The sequence below is a fragment of the Gopherus evgoodei genome, chromosome 1 (assembly GCF_007399415.2).
Source record: "Gopherus evgoodei ecotype Sinaloan lineage chromosome 1, rGopEvg1_v1.p, whole genome shotgun sequence".
In the NCBI taxonomy this organism is placed as follows: Eukaryota; Metazoa; Chordata; order Testudines; family Testudinidae; genus Gopherus; species Gopherus evgoodei.
In genome coordinates, this window is record NC_044322.1 from 103,245,830 (window position 1) to 103,257,277 (window position 11,448).

Sequence of the window (11,448 nt, forward strand, 5' to 3'; positions counted from 1 at the left end):
AATAACATATATGGTATGGTCTATACAATTATCCTGTGGAACTGAGTGCCACAATATATCATTGAGGACAACAGTTCAGAAGAATTCAAAAGGAAAACTGGACACTCATATGCATAACAAGAACATAAGAATGGCCCAAGTGGGTCAGACCAAAGGTCCATCTAGTCCAGTATGCTGTCTTCCGACAGTGGCCAATGCCATGTGCCCCAGAGGGAATGAACAGAACAGGTAATCATCAAGTGATCTATTCTCTGTTGCTCATTCCCAGCTTCTGGCAAACAGAGGCTAGGGATACTTTTTCTGGCCACTTAAGTTTTCAAAAGAAATAACTTTTAATTAAACAAACATGAAGGTTTGAATATTATATAAACCCTCATTACTCAGGAGATAAACCAATCTCTTTGTGGGAATGTTATTTTTTAGCTGCTTTCTGCACCTTCTTCTGAAGCATCTGGTACTAGCAATTGATAGAGACAGGATAAGATGGACCCCAGGTGTGACGTGGTATGGCATGTTCTGTGTCCCTATTTCTGAGAAATAATTGGATTAAACAAGACAAAATAGTTGGAACAAGAAAACCGTGGCAGCCACATATGCTGTAGTCAGGTCATAGGGTGAAAGCCAGAGTGCAAGTATTTTTATTTCAAACAGTTACTGAAATGAATATATAGTAGCAAATCAGAATACAGGGATTCTATATCTACATACTGAGGCACTGACTCAGCAATTTTTTAAGTATGTGAATGCTCTAATTGAAGTCACATGTGCTTAAGTACCTTCTTGAATCAGGGGCTGAATAAATACAAACCATGAACTAAGTGTTCACTTTAGTAAATGTATTATATGAAAAATACTGACACTCTATGAACTCTTTATAGCTGCAAGTTTGTAATTGCACTCTTGTTTGCAACTATTCCATTTTGGCACAATCTTGCATACATACAAAATGAAAGTGAAATGTGTGTGTTACTAATACTCTTTAGCATTGTACACACATCTTCCTTTTCTGAAGATGAAGTGAAAGGTGTTTTACACTGTTAGACATGAAAGGGCAAAGACAGTCATAAAAGTCAAAAGACTAACACCTGCTCTTAAAAAGAAACAAGATGTTACAATACCTGATAATAGCATTGGAACAAAATAGCATATATTTGGTCGCCATCCTCCTTCTTGATGGTTAAGAAAGTTTGAAAGAGAGAGCATGAGTACATTTATAAAACTCTTGTCTCTTCTCCACTTCCACCACTGTTTTGTATATTGAAAGAAATCATCAATAGCGATGAGCTGAAATCATGCTGAAGTGTCATTCAGCACTGAAAGGCAGGGGCTGGAGGGAGGGAGTGGGGAGGAAGAGAACAAGGACTAAAACCATTTGCTTAGTCTTAAGGCAACAGGTAGTGGAGGCTAAAACATCCCACTACATATCAATTCTGTCATCAACTTCATTATTTTTCTTATGAGATAATGACAGCTAGAAGACATCCATAAGGTCCATACGGCAAGGGAAGATGCTGTTGTTAACAATATTACTGGGCTACAACTATGCCTACTGCCCAAACCAGAGTATTTAGATCAGAATCTATGAGAAATATGGGACTTTTACAACAGTATCAATGTTAGAGATTCGGCGTACTAAAGACGTTGGTATACATGTTTTTTAGAAAAATCATAGCCAGAGAAGATCTGTCTCAATGCACTTCCCACAATGATCTCTAGTGCAAAGGTCATGATTGAAGTAGTTATATAGGTGGAGTTTAGCTATTAATCATCTAGAATGGACAGAGTGAACAAATGCCATGTAATGCTCTGATGCTGGAGCTGGATCTAAAAAGGTGAACCAATGTGCCTGCACAGAGCCCTGTTACCACAGATCTAATTGCTTTTCTTTGCTTTCCATATGACACTGGATTATATGTGATTTATAATTACAATATACATTCACCTGATCATTCTTCAGTCTTTACAATTTTGCTGAAATTAAATTCTAAATCATATCCTTTTTTACTTACATTGCTGTTAATTAAGTATAAGCTATTAAGGTTTCAGTTGTGTGAGGCAGTTTATAGGTGCACTGCCCCAGAAGAAACAAATTGTAACTTGTAAAGTCACAATCTGCCCCTTATTTCTCCCCTGCTCCAGGGTCAACAATGCCCCCTGTGCCAGCTATATACTTAATTCAGTCCACATACCCCAGTGCAACTGCCCATTGTGAGGGGTGTAGATGAGCCAAGGGTCCTCTCACTCCACACACTCTCACCTTGTCTATTTCCCAGTCACCTGTGCAGGGGGAAAGTTATGGATCCCAGGCTTCTTCTCCCTTCTACACCATATTGCTATCCTTCACGAACATGAAAAACTGGTCCTAAAACATCACCGCACCCATTAACGTTAGAGATTTTTTAAGTTAATTAGGGTTTGGGTTTAGATTCCTTGACTGAAAATCATTTATAGATGTAAATAAGGCAATCTGTCAGAATGTGTTTTCTGTCCAATCTTCTTCTCATCTGAAAGTAGTGAAATAAGATACTCAGAGGGTTAGCTGACAATCCAGTAATACAGTATATCAATCATTCAGGGCTGCTCACAGGCCAGATTGTTAGCTGGTGCAAATGGGTGTTATCTCCACTGAAATCAATGTCACTTTACACCAAATGAAGATCTTCTATATAATAACAGCTCTGATAGAGTCAGAAAACTCTGGATGGTATCTCTCTCCTCTGCATTCTTCCAACAGTGGGATGAGTTTTACTTCCCACCTCAAGCCTCTGTGAAAAAGTGGGGGTCTGCAGATTCCTCCAGAATTGCCCTTAAATAGGATTTTCCCATTATGGAGGAAGTACTGCAAGCAAGTTAACACCTGTACAGGCTTTGGAGACATCAGCTTTCCACAGGGTGCATGAAGCACAGTTTCACCCTCATCCACCTACTACTCCAATGGCCCAACCATCCAACCATCCATGTTAGGAGGGTTCTATCTCAGTGAGTACTGAACCTGTGTCCCAGCACAATGCTAGGAACCACTGTGCTCCAAGGAGTGTAGTATTTCAGAGGAGATATATAATCAGGGTCTCAATACTTGCAGTACTTAAAGACCTCATGGCGTTCCTTGTAGGAATAGGAGTGTTAACTTCTGTGATGTGGCTCAATACTGTGTCAGGTAATTAAATTCTGCCTGTCTAAATTCTGACTGAAATTTCAATGATACATAGACTCATAGACTCATAGATTCTAGGACTGGAAGGGACCTTGAGAGGTCATCGAGTCCAGTCCCCTGCCCTCATGGCAGGACCAAATACTGTCTAGACCATCCCTAATAGACATTTATCTAACCTACTCTTAAATACCTCCGGAGATGGAGATTCCACAACTTCCCTAGGCAATCTATTCCAGTGTTTAACTACTCTGACACTTAGGAACTTTTTCCTAATGTCTAACCTAAATCTCCCTTGCTGCAGTTTAAGTCCATTGCTTCTTGTTCTATCATTGGAGGCTAAGGTGAACAAGTTTTCTTCCTCCTCCTGATGACACCCTTTTAGATACCTGAAAAATGTGTGACCTAAGAACCTTTTATTGCCAACAGGCCAGGGGGTTGCTGAAATGTCCTGATTCTGGTACAATCATTTTGGTCCAGTAAAGAATATCATGTGGGATGTTAAATAAAAGCCAAGGTCACACTGGTCATTAATATCACTGAAGTGATTAAAGGCTGACATGGAACCTGAATCTAGACTAACTAGGATTTTTAAACCAAACTTCGTTAATGTACTAATGTAACTTCTTCACTGCTGTTATTTCATCCCTCTGAATACATGAATGTGTTATTATGTCTGTTCTTAAAAAGGCCAGAAATGCAAAACGATAATGTATCTGATAATAAATCTGAGGTATCTTTTCACTGCTGCCCATATGCTCCCTTTTCAGTTGATAAGGTGCTGCTAATTGGCAGATTGTTATATCTTGAAGAGTTAGCATCTTGAGCTCAGTAATTTTTTCCCAAATAAATGAATTTGACTTTTGGTATTTTACATATATTAATACTTTAAATAGCATTTACACATATTCTCTATATTTTAACTTACATTTAAAATAATGTTAATAATGAATGTACCTTATGAGACAAATATGTTGACCTTCCTACACCAGACCCGCTAGAATTTTAACTGTAGTTTTTGCAGCACAATGCTACCTAGATAGTCCTGAATTGATGTGTGTAGTAGAATTGAAGCCTTCTGTGAACAATAATGTTGACATCTTATATATGATCAGTTTGTAGAATGGGTTTGTTGAAATAAGTTTATAGAAACCTTATCATGTGTATACAGCTAGCCCTTTGGATGATGAAACTGCTGTTAGTTAGGATTTTGCAAGACTAGAGGTTGCAAAATGTAATTTTGCAGCAAAAATACCTGTTTAATCTGCTTCAACCACTGGTGAGCACTCCATCATTACAAAAAGTGCCACACTGACAGCAATCTGTAGGCGCCTGTAAAGGTTAAATAGTGATATACGGGTGCTAAATTGAGGCTTATCAGGTTACCATACATCAGAACAGTGATACAGCTCCCTCAGGAAACTACCAAATGGAACAAGGATCTATTCAGGAACTGTTAGTTAACAGATGCACCATTACAATGGAACTCATCTAAATGACAGCGTGGCTTAAGTGAGGAATTTTTTCTATTAAGTCATTAAATTCTATGCAGAACCTGGTGACTAACTTGATTCCTGTGATGTGTGCAGAATCCAGACTGTTATCAGAGATACTGTAGGGCTGGTTTTGTGAGTTATCCGAATGTGATGGATCTGCACAATCAGGTTGGAAATCTTCTCGGAACAGCCTTTCTTAAGTTCTTTCAGTATTTTGGCTCCAAGCCCCTACTAGAATGAAGAAATGCAAAAATATATGAACAAGAATATGTGCCTTTGACCATGATAAAGCTTCATGCTGAATTTTGAGAGGCGGTTCATAGTAAATATTATTGAATCTAAACTATTATTAATCAAAATTTAAAATTATTTACCATCTCTACTTCTAGTGTTGAGGAAGAGAGTCTGCTAGGCTCAAAGGGAATGAAGATGCTCCACCCCACAGATTCTCAGTGTACCAGCCAGCTCCCCAGAGGCAGGAGTCTTCTCCATGGAGGACTCCATTCTCTTCTCTTTTTCTTAGCCCTCTCCCTTCTGATTTCATCAGTCCAACTGAGCTATGTTGCCACTGGCTGCATCCAACTGGTTTATCAGTAGCAGCCAGGGAGGTGACTTATAGAGTGTTAATTCTGCTTCAGTCACTAACTCTTGCTTGAATATCTCCTGGAATAGCCAGGAGCTTCACAGAGGACTATGACATGAAGAGTGTCCAGTTTCTGTTCTGCCACCCTTAAAACCCTGCAGAACCTCTCATTCTGAGACTTCCAGCGCAGGGGAATCAACTGGATTGCAAAGAGATGGATGAGAGGGCATGGCACTGTCTCCTGCACATTTATTCAAGGGTTAATTCATCCACTGAGGGGAGAAGTAAGGGTGGCTGGATATACCAAATGTGTCTCCTGCACATTTATTCAAGGGTTAATTCATCCACTGAGGGGAGAAGTAAGGGTGGCTGGATATACCAAATCCACTTGAGAAATGCACACAGAGATATATATCATAATGTGTCATTCTACTCATGGAACCCAGTACAGGCAGTGGAGCTATGATACTAGTATTTAGTTTAAAAGTACAATGTGTAAAATAATATATACATGTACACATAGATATAAATGCATTTTGAAGAAAGTCACATGAAAATATAATATGCTGGTTTAGAGCAAATTAAAATATTTCAAGTCTTTGGTATTTAGAATCTTTGCAGTTCGTCCCTTTTCTGACTTTAGCAATATTGAAACACTGCTTTCACTTGGGCTCAACTTTTCAGCTTCAAAAACTAATAAATCAGACACAGCAAGTTGTAGATCTTGATCTTAGTCATAACAGGAAAGAGTTATTTTCAGTACCAATGATGTAACTGGTTGCTAATATATTTGTGGGCAGAGGGAATGAGACCTATTAAGCAAACAAAGTTTCTGGAAATGCATCATGGTTGTGATTCATGGTCATGACAGCAATTAGTTTCTAATCTTGACATGCCACGGAAGGAGGGAGTGCCATTCTTCCAAGTCTGGTAGTGAAGGGTAGCAATACACTTTCTTGAAGGTAAAACTCAGTTACTGTACTGCTTATAGCTTATGTTTCCTAAACCAGAATTTTAAGTTGTATTAATTTTACACAGAACTGATATAGTTTCATGAAGTTGTCTATGGCTAGCCTCTCCTCCACATCCTCATCTATCCATCAAACATGTGATAGTATCTTCACTATACATATTTTTGGCATGAAGGATTACTGCAACTGCTGAACTGATTCAGAGCCACTTCACTGTGTGGCAACCTGAATGACATCCTGAAATTGGACAATGATTACAGGATCTGTTGTATAACTTGTTCTCAATGTATTTTCCACAAAAAGACTTTAGCCATTTTGAATAGCGAACATCATATCTACTATGTCAAGTTCTCGAACCATAATTCTTATAGTACCATAATTCTGATAGCAATAAGCCACTGACAGAACAGAAATAGGTTTTTCTTTAAACAGAAGTAAAGTGGTAGATATCTATAAGTCAAACTATGCCAACTCAAAGGATCATAGACAGCAGCTACCTTGCTTTGAATACGCAATTTTGTTCCCCAAAATCTAAGCTTTAAAAAAAATGGAAAAAAGAGAAAAAAAACCAGTAACTAGCATTTAAGATTGCAAGGGCCACATTAAAAATGTGAGCCAACTGTAAATTTATGCAGTTAAGTCTCCCTGAGTCTGTAGGATGACTGAAACAATAGCTGATAGGTGTGAACTATCCCCTATATATTTTATTGCCTCTGAAGTCTAATAATGAAAATGCAAAGGTAAGCACTGATCAGCAGCATTCAGAGTACATAAGGAAGAAGAGGGATGAGCATATGAAGATATGTACAAGCTACTAAGACTGGTGTATTCTTTTGCCATATCTTTTAGGCATCCTAATTATGCAGACCTTAGAAGACTACCACTAGGGTTTGAGAATTACAGTTCGTTGTCAGCGTTGCATTTTTTCCTGCTTATTAAAGCAGAAAAGGATTTAACACATACAGCAAATGCAAACTAAAGATCGTATTGTACTCATTATTATGCTTTATATTTATTCATACATGTGGTTCATCCTGGATGGGTTGAGTTTGTCTATAATTGTTATATTCAGTATCACCCAGAGTATACAATTCACCCCAGTGAGGAGAGCCGGCAAAAAGCTTGTACACTTTTTTTCAGGCTTAGTGAGATGTGAATAATGCATAAGACCTTATGCAGAGGGCTACCTTCTTTGGACAGTTTCTATTTCTATTTATTTATCTTATATATATGCTGAAACTTCCTAATCTAAAATGTTGGAACATTATTTTAAATGATTTATAGACTTAGTTTGGGAGAGAGATTACTTACTTGTTTATTGGTAATGTAGATTTCAAGGAGAATGGAACTTTTTGTTCTGAATAGCTAGTTTAATGTTTTGTATGTCTGTGCAGAAGATTCTGCTAGAGAAGTTTTGTTACTATTTGATATACTTATCTGTAGATATCATGTGTGAATTTCATATTTCAGATTCTGAAGCCTCAAGTACAGTTATGAAAGAAAATTCCATTTCTCCCCCTAGAATTTTAGTGAATGTGAACCAGATATTTTTAACTGCCTGTTAGAGTGGTGATTGCTTTGGCCATCAGTAGTACTCAATCAGATTTCTAGTATAGCCTCTCATATACAATGACTCACAAAAGAAACATAATTCAGGTTATGAATTAGTCTCATGATGCTTAGTTTTAAGGCTCACTGGGGAATTAAACATGACATTGGAGTTAATGCAGTGATTCAAGTAGAAATACTATTTTTTCAAGACATTGAGCCAAATCCTGCTGATAGTTACAATGGTGCAAATCCAGAGTGGGTCCACTGTGGTTAATGAGGTAACTCTATAAAGAGACAAGGTAGGTTAAGTAACATCTGTTACTTCACCTGTTACTTCACTTATTCACTGCTGGTGAGCAAGACAAGCTTTCAAGCTTATACAGAGCTCTTCAACAGAATTAGGTCCAATAAAAAATATTACTTCACTCACCTTGTCACTCTAATATTTTGGGACCAACCTGGCTACAAAAACACTATATCAGTTTCAGAACAGACTTTGGCCCACTCTCTCTGCTCTTCACACCTCATTCTAAATGGACAATGAAAAGTGTCATTCTGTCATTGTATAGTGTGGCAAGCAATTGATAAGTAAAGAACATAATTACAAAGTTAATGCACTGAAGACCACTCAAAAGTGATTTTTCTCAGTGAGGACATACCTGCAGAGTCTGAAAATTCCTCAGAATAACCTAAGAACCTGATAGTGTATGGCATACAATTTAGTTGATACAAATAATTTGTGCAAGATTGTGAACCCTTTACCCACACTCAGAAGCACTTACTCACAGGAGACTTCCTGCTTAAAACAGTGACACTACTCCTGTGAATAAGTATTCCCCATTTTGAGGAAGAGGTTTTCAATCTGGTCCTTTGCCTTGAAATGTTAATACACATAAAAAAGCTATTTGCATTTTACATTGATTGCCATTAGTACACTTTTGGAAGCTTAGAATTTTTAAGTAGGAGATCTTGCTTATCAAAGCAAAAGTAACCAAAAGAATTTGCGGCAATTTAAAGACATTTACTTATCAAAAAACAATTTCAGTGAGCTGGAATTACAGGTTTTAGTCAACTAGAAATCAAGAGTTCTGTGTCTGTGAAGGCTCCACTCATTTTAGATGAAATTCAATTCCATGTACAAGGCTTACGCACATCTTAAGTCTCTAATAGGCTAGTGCTGGGCATCTGTACAAGGGCAAATTTCTTGGCCATAGACTCAGCTGAAAAAAAGACCTCAAATTTACATCAGGTAACAATCTTTCCATTTGACTCATCAAGATATTTCTACAAGAATAAGGGCCAGGGGAACCAGTTCCCTCCTTTTTCCATTACAGTATGCAGAGTTTTAGGCTTTTCCATTTCTTAAGGTGTACTAGAAAAAGTACAAGGGAAGGTGGCGGGAGGAAAGAGGGAAGAGAACAAGGAAATATAATTTGGATGTAAATAACTGAAAATAATAAAAGCAATAAGTTTTCTGAAGCATGTACTAATTGTGGGACAGATTCACTCATGCTTACGTTAAATATAACCTTATTTCTTGAGTTCTCCTGCATGGAAGAAGGACTACTCAGCATCGATAAAGGTGGCAGAAATTGGCCACTTGTATTCAAGGGATTTAAAAAAATAAATCAACCTTAGGTTTAAATCATCTACTTAATAAAATGTCTGTTTATAACTTGTATTCAATAACAGCTAATTTAATAACTGGTATTGTATGTTTGAAGTTAATGAAATTTATAGTTTAAATTGTATATAAGAGAAAACAGTACAACATTTTGGGTCCCATAGTCAATATCCCTGCTGAAACTCCCAAAACTGTATTATAACTAAGAAAAGTTTAAATTACAAGATTTTGGAATAGGATTTTTTTTACCCAGTCCTACTCTCCTAGGCCTACCTAAATATCACTCATGCGTATCTCATACCAAAAATGTTTGGTTGAAGTGGTTGGTTATTGTTGCAGCAATTTTTCTTTCCTTTTTTAGTCTTTAGTTTGTCACAGGAATCTGTTCTTCATACTCCCTTCTCTGGCTCACTTTCACTTGCCCTGACACTGTCTTTCTCATACACTTGTTTTCTATTATCTTTTCCTGTTCTGTGTTTTTGAAAGCAGAAGGAAAACAAACTCCTCAATCTCTTTCATATTTGCCAAGATAAAGCAGAGGAGGGTTATCATCTAAAATAGTTTTCATACACTGTGGATTTTCCATCATGTAGGGTTCAAATTTTATTGAGATTAGGATTTAGCAAACTGTTGGGTAAAGATATGGATTTAAACCCCTGTGCAACTCATTTCCAATGTTTGGACCTTATTAGTTCCAAAACTCTTTAAGATGGATCTGTATCGAACAAATTTTACATCCAAAACTAGTCCAAAGTTGGGGATTGGACATATGCAGTTGGATATCTAATTTCAGTTTGGTCCAATCTCTGGTATCATAGATATAAATCACAGTAAATACGAACAGCTGCATAGGGAAATATCAACTAAAACTAAGGATTTAGCAAAATATCCTGGTCCCTAAATCCAATAGGGATTATCACCAGGTTTTGTCACTCAACCAGTTGATAAAAGTCTAGCAGTTTCACATGGGCAGCTTCAAGGATTTAAATGTTAGTATTTAGGAAGGGAATTAATGGCAAACAGTTCTAAACAGACTGCTTGTGCACCCAAGTTATGCACACAGTAGTTCCTGATCTTTTTTCTGTACAGTGCGGTAAGAGCATTTAGCCTGATATTGTCTCATAGATCTTTCCCATGCTAACATCAGTATTACTTCTAAAGGCCTTTAGAGAAGTTGGTCTGGTCAAACCCAAGACTTCCGGTTCATAAAAACTTGGTTTCAGAATCTGTTTTTGCTCCAGACTGGAACATAAAAATGTGACCTTTTGAAATGCTGGCACCCTCCCCCAGAGAATGACACAGCTGCTTCCAGAATATCCAATACCTTCCTTGTCAAGGTATGCACATGGGATATAGGCGACCCAGCTTCAAGTCTCCTCTCTAGCAGATTCAGAGAAGGGATGTGAGCCTGATTTCCCACATCCCAGCTGACTGTTCTAACCATCAGACTATAGAATTAGTTTCTTTCTCCTTTTTGAGCTGCTCCATTTTGTATAAATAATTAAATATTCACTGGGCCAGAGAAAGAGAATGGCTCTGTAGCTCAGTAGATAGCTCTGCTTTAGGCTGAGCAAGGAGTTGAATCTAGGTCTCCCACATCTGCCCTAACCACCAGCATATTGACCATTCATGGGTTTGTCTCTCTTACCAGAAATTCCATCCTGGACAAGAGAAAACCTTCCCAATAAAGGCAATACATTTCCAAAAAGAGTTTAGGTTTTGACAAATCAGCATTTTCTGACAAGGAACATTCCATCAAAAAATTCTTGACTAGCTCTATTTAGGAGTAAAAAAGTTGATTTACTTAATCTCTGGATTGCGATTGAGTAAATCCAAATGGTCAGTCACAGTTTACCAGCTAAAATCTTTCTGTGGCATTTTTGCCCCCACATCCGTACTGAAAAAAAATCTAATATAATGTCTTCACTATAGACTTTAAGGTCAGAAGGGACCATTATGATCGTCTAGTCTGACTCCCTGCATAATGCAGGCCACAGAATCTCACCCACCCACTCCTGTAATAAACCCTTAACCTATGTCTGAGTTATTGAAGTCCTCAAATCATGGTTTGA